This window comes from Capsicum annuum, chromosome 7, assembly GCF_002878395.1.
Source record: "Capsicum annuum cultivar UCD-10X-F1 chromosome 7, UCD10Xv1.1, whole genome shotgun sequence".
NCBI classification, from domain to species: Eukaryota; Viridiplantae; Streptophyta; class Magnoliopsida; order Solanales; family Solanaceae; genus Capsicum; species Capsicum annuum.
Genome location: NC_061117.1, coordinates 18,492,806 through 18,497,979, shown reverse-complemented (window position 1 = coordinate 18,497,979; position 5,174 = coordinate 18,492,806). Strand labels below are relative to the sequence as shown.

General features: G+C 49.5%; 15 non-coding genes and 3 pseudogenes across 15 annotated transcripts; all 18 read left to right on the top strand.

The window, feature by feature from the left end:
- The first annotated feature begins 8 nt into the window (after window positions 1–8).
- LOC124885927 lies at window positions 9–127 on the top strand. Its single transcript, XR_007043077.1, has one exon. It is a non-coding gene; the product is annotated as a 5S ribosomal RNA (ribosomal RNA).
- Window positions 128–301: 174 nt separating this feature from the next.
- On the top strand, window positions 302–420 carry LOC124886344. The gene has a single exon (XR_007043430.1). It is a non-coding gene; the product is annotated as a 5S ribosomal RNA (ribosomal RNA).
- Window positions 421–591: 171 nt separating this feature from the next.
- On the top strand, window positions 592–709 carry LOC124886067. Its single transcript, XR_007043216.1, has one exon. It is a non-coding gene; the product is annotated as a 5S ribosomal RNA (ribosomal RNA).
- A 176-nt stretch (window positions 710–885) lies between these two features.
- LOC124886032 lies at window positions 886–1,004 on the top strand. The gene has a single exon (XR_007043181.1). It is a non-coding gene; the product is annotated as a 5S ribosomal RNA (ribosomal RNA).
- Window positions 1,005–1,181: 177 nt separating this feature from the next.
- On the top strand, window positions 1,182–1,298 carry LOC124886051. Its single transcript, XR_007043200.1, has one exon. It is a non-coding gene; the product is annotated as a 5S ribosomal RNA (ribosomal RNA).
- Window positions 1,299–1,415: 117 nt separating this feature from the next.
- On the top strand, window positions 1,416–1,535 carry LOC124886061. The gene has a single exon (XR_007043210.1). It is a non-coding gene; the product is annotated as a 5S ribosomal RNA (ribosomal RNA).
- Window positions 1,536–1,709: 174 nt separating this feature from the next.
- LOC124886195 lies at window positions 1,710–1,828 on the top strand. The gene has a single exon (XR_007043281.1). It is a non-coding gene; the product is annotated as a 5S ribosomal RNA (ribosomal RNA).
- A 175-nt stretch (window positions 1,829–2,003) lies between these two features.
- On the top strand, window positions 2,004–2,122 carry LOC124885948. Its single transcript, XR_007043098.1, has one exon. It is a non-coding gene; the product is annotated as a 5S ribosomal RNA (ribosomal RNA).
- A 174-nt stretch (window positions 2,123–2,296) lies between these two features.
- On the top strand, window positions 2,297–2,415 carry LOC124886089 (annotated as a pseudogene).
- A 170-nt stretch (window positions 2,416–2,585) lies between these two features.
- Window positions 2,586–2,704, top strand: LOC124886006. The gene has a single exon (XR_007043156.1). It is a non-coding gene; the product is annotated as a 5S ribosomal RNA (ribosomal RNA).
- A 175-nt stretch (window positions 2,705–2,879) lies between these two features.
- Window positions 2,880–2,998, top strand: LOC124885949. Its single transcript, XR_007043099.1, has one exon. It is a non-coding gene; the product is annotated as a 5S ribosomal RNA (ribosomal RNA).
- A 173-nt stretch (window positions 2,999–3,171) lies between these two features.
- LOC124886284 lies at window positions 3,172–3,290 on the top strand. Its single transcript, XR_007043370.1, has one exon. It is a non-coding gene; the product is annotated as a 5S ribosomal RNA (ribosomal RNA).
- Window positions 3,291–3,467: 177 nt separating this feature from the next.
- LOC124885967 lies at window positions 3,468–3,585 on the top strand. The gene has a single exon (XR_007043117.1). It is a non-coding gene; the product is annotated as a 5S ribosomal RNA (ribosomal RNA).
- Window positions 3,586–3,744: 159 nt separating this feature from the next.
- On the top strand, window positions 3,745–3,863 carry LOC124886184. Its single transcript, XR_007043270.1, has one exon. It is a non-coding gene; the product is annotated as a 5S ribosomal RNA (ribosomal RNA).
- Window positions 3,864–4,041: 178 nt separating this feature from the next.
- On the top strand, window positions 4,042–4,160 carry LOC124885999. The gene has a single exon (XR_007043149.1). It is a non-coding gene; the product is annotated as a 5S ribosomal RNA (ribosomal RNA).
- A 175-nt stretch (window positions 4,161–4,335) lies between these two features.
- LOC124885930 lies at window positions 4,336–4,454 on the top strand. The gene has a single exon (XR_007043080.1). It is a non-coding gene; the product is annotated as a 5S ribosomal RNA (ribosomal RNA).
- Window positions 4,455–4,627: 173 nt separating this feature from the next.
- Window positions 4,628–4,746, top strand: LOC124886095 (annotated as a pseudogene).
- Window positions 4,747–4,924: 178 nt separating this feature from the next.
- LOC124886086 lies at window positions 4,925–5,043 on the top strand (annotated as a pseudogene).
- Window positions 5,044–5,174: the final 131 nt, after the last annotated feature.

Below are 5,174 nucleotides of genomic sequence, written 5' to 3'. Positions count from 1 at the left end.
GGAATGACGGATGCGATCATACCAGCACTAACGTACCGGATCCCATCAGAACTCCGAAGTTAAGCGTGCTTGGGCTAGAGTTGTACTAGGATGGGTGACCCCTTGGGAAGTCCTCGTGATGCATCTCTCCCTTTTTTTTCCTTTAAAATTTGGTTTAATTTTACTGGTTCGATCGGCGAATCTTTTTGTCTTTCCTCTTGACGTAAACGAGAAAGGGGGCGAGGCGTGGGGGCGCGCGAGCGGAGTGTGACGGGCGGCGCAGGAGAAAGAGGCTTAATAGAATTTGGAGTGCTGGGAATGAGGATGCGATCATACCTGCACTAATGCACCGGATCCTATCAGAACTCTGAAGTTAAGCGTGCTTGGGTGAGAGTAGTACTAGGATGGGTAACCCCCTAGGAAGTCCTCGTGTTGCATCCCTTTTTTTTTCTTTAAAATTCGGTTTAATTTAGCCGGTTCGGTCGGCGAATCTTTTTGTCTTTCCTCTTGACGTAAACGAGAAAGGGGGCGAGGCGCGGGGGCGCGCGAGCGGAGTGTGACGGGCAACGCAGGAGAAAGAGGCTTAATAGAATTTGGAGTGCTGGGAATGACGAATGCGACCATACGAGCATTAACGCACCAGATCCCATCAGAACTCTGAAGTTAAGCGTGTTTGGGTGAGTGTAGTACTAGGATGGGTGACCCCCTGGGAAGTCCTCGTGTACCTTCCCTTCTTTTTTTTTCCTTCAAAATTCGGTTTAATTTTGCCGGTTCGATCGGCGAATCTTTTTGTTTTTCCTCTTGACGTAAACGAGTAAGCGAGAGAGGCGCAGGGGCGCGCGTGCTGAGTGTGACGGGCGGCGCAGGAGAAAGAGGCTTAATAGAATTTGGAGTGGTGGGAATGACGGATGCGATCATACCAGCACTAACGCATCGGATCCCATCAGAACTTCGAAGTTAAGCGTGCTTGGGCGAGAGTATTACTAGGATGGGTGACCTCCTGGGAAGTCCTCGTGTTGCATTCCTTCCTTATTTTTCTCCTTTAAATTTTCGTTTAATTTTGCCGGTTCGATCGGCGAATCCTTTTGTTTTTCCTCTTGGCGGAAACGAGAAAAGGGGCGAGTCGCGGGGGCGCTTGTGCGGGATGTGACGGGCGGCGCAGGAGAAAGAGGCAAAATAGAATTTGGAGTGCTGGCAATGATGGATGCGATCATACCAGCACTAACACACCGGATCCCATCAGAACTCTAAAGTTAAGCGTTCTTGGGCGAGAGTAGTACTAGGATGGGTGACCTCCTGGGAAGACCTCGGCGAATCCTTTTTTTTTCCTCTAGGCGGAAATGAGAAAGAGGGCAAGGAGCTGGGGCGCACGTGCAAGGTGTGACGGGCGACGCAGGAGAAAGAGGCTTAATAGAATTTGGAGTGCTGGGAAAGACAGATGTGATCATACCAGCACTAACGCACCGGATTCCATCAGAACTCCGAAGTTAAGCGCGCTTGAGCGAGAGTGGTACTAGAATGGGTGACCCCCCTGAGAAGTTCTCGAGTTGCATCCCTTCCTTTTTTTCCTTTAAAATTCGATTTAATTTTGTCGGTTCGATCGGCGAATATTTTTGTTTTTCCTCTTGACGGAAATTTGAAAAGGGGCGAGGTGAGGGGGCGCGCATGCGGGGTGTGACTCTCAGCGCAGGAGAAAGAGGCTTAACAGAATTTGGAGTGCTGAGAACGAAGGATGCGATCATACCAGCACTAACGCACCGGATCCCATTAGAGCCCCGAAGTTAAGCGTGCTTGGTCGAGAGTAGTACTAGGATGGGTGACCCCCTGGGAATTCCTCGTATTGCATCCTTTCCTTTTTTTTCCTTTAAAATTTGGCTTAATTTTGCCGGTTCAATCGGCGGATCTTTTTATTTTTGCTCTTGACAGAAACGAGAAAAGGGGCGACGCGCGAGGGTACGCGAACGTGGTTTGTCGGGCGTCACAGGAGAAAGAGGCTTAATAGAATTTGGAGTGCTGGGAATAACAGATGCGATCATACCAGCACCAACGTACCGGATCCCATCAGAACTCCGAAGTTAAGCGTGCTTGGGCTAGAGTTGTACTAGGATGGGTGACCCCTTGGGAAGTCCTCGTGATGCATCCCTCCCTTTTTTTCCTTTAAAATTTGGTTTAATTTTGCCGGTTCGATCGGCGAATCTTTTTGTCTTTCTTCTTGACGTAAACGAGAAAGGGGGCGAGGCGCGGGGACGCGCGAGCAGACTGTGACGGGCGGCGCAGGAGAAAGAGGCTTAATAGAATTTGGAGTGTTGGGAATAACGGATGCGATCATACCTGCACTAACGCACCGGATCACATCAGAACTCCGATATTAAGCGTGATTGGGGGAGAGTAGTACTAGGATAGGTGACCCGCTAGGAAGTCCTCGTGTTGCATCCCTCTTTTTTCCTTAAAAATTCGGTTTAATTTAGCCGGTTCGATCGACGAATCTTTTTGTTTTTCCTCTTGGCGGAACCGAGAAAGGGGGCGAGGCGCGAGGGAGCGCGTGCGTGGTGTGACGGGCGGCGCAGGAGAAAGAGGTTAATAAAATTTGGTGGGCTTGGTATGACGGATGCGATCATACCAGCACTAACGCACCAGATCTCATCAGAACTCCGAAGTTAAGCGTGCTTGAGCAAGAGTAGTATTAGGATGGATGACCCCCTAGGAAGTCCTCGTGTTGCATCCGTTTCTTTTTTCCCCTATAAAATTCAGTTTAATTTTGCTGGATCGATCGGCCAATCTTTTTATTTTTCCTCTTGACGGAAATGAAAAAGAGGGCGAGGCGTGGGGGCTCACGTGCGGGGTGTGACGAGCGGCGCAAGAGAAAGAGGCTTAATAGAATTTGGAGCGCTGGGAATGACGGATGCGATCATACCAGCACTAACGCACCGGATTTCATCAGAACCCCGAAGTTAAGCATGCTTGGGCGAGTGTAGTATTAGGATGGGTGACCCCCTGGGAATTCCACGTGTTGCATCCCTTCTTTTTTTTTATTGTAAAATTTGGTTCAATTTTGCCGGTACGATCGGCGAATCTTTTTTTTTCTTCATGATAGAAACGAGAAAGGGGGCGAGGCGCGGGGGCGCTTGTGCGGGGTGTGACGGGCGGCGCAGGAGAAAGAGGCTTAATAGAATTTGGAGTGCTGAAAATGATGGATGCGATCATACCAGCACTAATGCACCGGATCCCATCAGAACTCCGAAGTTGAGCGTGCTTGAGCGAGAGTAGTACTAGGTTGGGTGACCCCCTGAGAAGTTCTCGTGTTGCCTCCCTTCCTTTTTTTTTTCCTTTAAAATTCAGTTTAAATCTGTCGGTTCGATCGGCGAATATCTTTGTTTTTCCTCTTGACGGAAATGTGAAAAGGGGAGAGGTGAGGGCGCGCACGGGCGGGGTGCGACGGGCCGCGCAGCAGAAAGACGCTTAACATAATTTGGAGTGCTGAGAACGACGGATGCGATCATACCAGCACTAACGCACCGGATCCCATTAGAACCCCGAAGTTAAGGGCGCTTGGTCGAAGTAGTACTAGGATGGGTGACCCCCTGGGAATTCTTCGTATTGCATCCCTTCCTTTTTTTCCTTTAAAATTTGGTTTAATTTTGCCGGTTTAATCGGCGGATCTTTTTATTTTTCCTCTTGAGGACGACGAGCGAGGGCGCGCGAACGTGGTGTGTTGGGCGTCGCAGGAGGAAGAGGCTTAATAGAATTTTGAGTGCTGGGAATGAAGGATGCGATCATACCAGCACTAACGTACCGGATCCCATCAGAACTCCGAAGTTAAGCGTGCTTGGGCTAGAGTTGTACTAGGATGGGTGACCCCTTGGGAAGTCCTCGTGATGCATCCCTCCCATTTTTTTTTTCCTTTAAAATTTGGTTTAATTTTTCCGGTTCGATCGGCGAATCTTTTTATCTTTCTTCTTGACGTCAACAAGAAAGGGGGCGAGATGCGGGGGCGCGCGAGCGGAGTGTGACGGGCGGCACAGGAGAAAGAGGCTTAGTAGAATTTGGAGTGCTGGGAATGATGGATGCGATCATACCAGCACTAACGCATCGGATCCCATCACAACTCCGAAGTTAAGCGTGCTTGGGTAAGATTAGTACTAGGATGGGTGACCCCTTGGGAAGTCCTCGTGTTGTATCCCTTCCTTTTTTTTTACCTTTAAAATTTGGTTTATTTTGCTTGTTCGATCAGTGAATCTTTTTGTTTTTCCTCTTGACGGAAACGAGAATGGGGGCGAGGCGCGGGGGTGCCGTGCGGGGTGTGACGGGCGGCGTAGGAGAAAGAGGCTTAATAGAATTTGGAGTGCTGAGAATGACGGTTGCGATCATAGCAGCACTAACGCACCGGATCCCATCAGAACTCCGAAGTTAAGCGTGCTTGGGCGAGAGTAGTACTAGGCTGGGTGACCCCTTCGGAAGTCCTCGTGTTGCATCTCTTCTTTTTTTTTCTTTAAAATTTGGTTTAATTTTGCCGGTTCGATTGGCGAATCTTTTTGTTTTTCCTCTTGACGGAAACGAGAAAAGGGGAGATGCGTGGGGCGCACGTGCTGGGTGTGTCGGGCGACGCAGGAGAATGGGGCTTAATAGAATTTAGAGTGCTGGGAGTGACGTATGCGATCATACCAGCACTAACGTACCTGATCCCATCACAACTCCAAAGTTAAGCGTGCTTGGGCCAGAGTAGTACTAGGAGGGGTGACCCCCTTGGAAGTCTTCGTGTTGCATCCCTTTCTTTTTTTTTTTCTTTTAAAATTCTGTTTAATTCTTCTGGTTCGATCGACGTATCTTTTTGTTTTTCGTCTTGTCGGAAATTAGAAATGGGGCAAGGCGGGGGGGCGCGCGTGCGGGGTCTGACGGGCGGCCCAGGAGAAAGAGGCTCAATAGAATTTGGAGTGCTGTGAATGACGGATGCGATTATACCAGCACTAACGCACCGGATAACATCAGAACTCCGAAGTTAAGCGTTCTTGAGCGAGAGTAGTACTAGGATGGATGACCCCCTAGGAAGTCCTCATGTTGCATCCGTTCCTTTTTTTCCCTATAAAATTTGGTTTAATTTTGCCAGTTCGATCGGCGAATCTTTTTATTTTTCCTCTAGACGGAAATGAGAAAGGGGGCGAGGCGCGGGGGCGTGCGTGCGGGGTGTGACGGGCGGC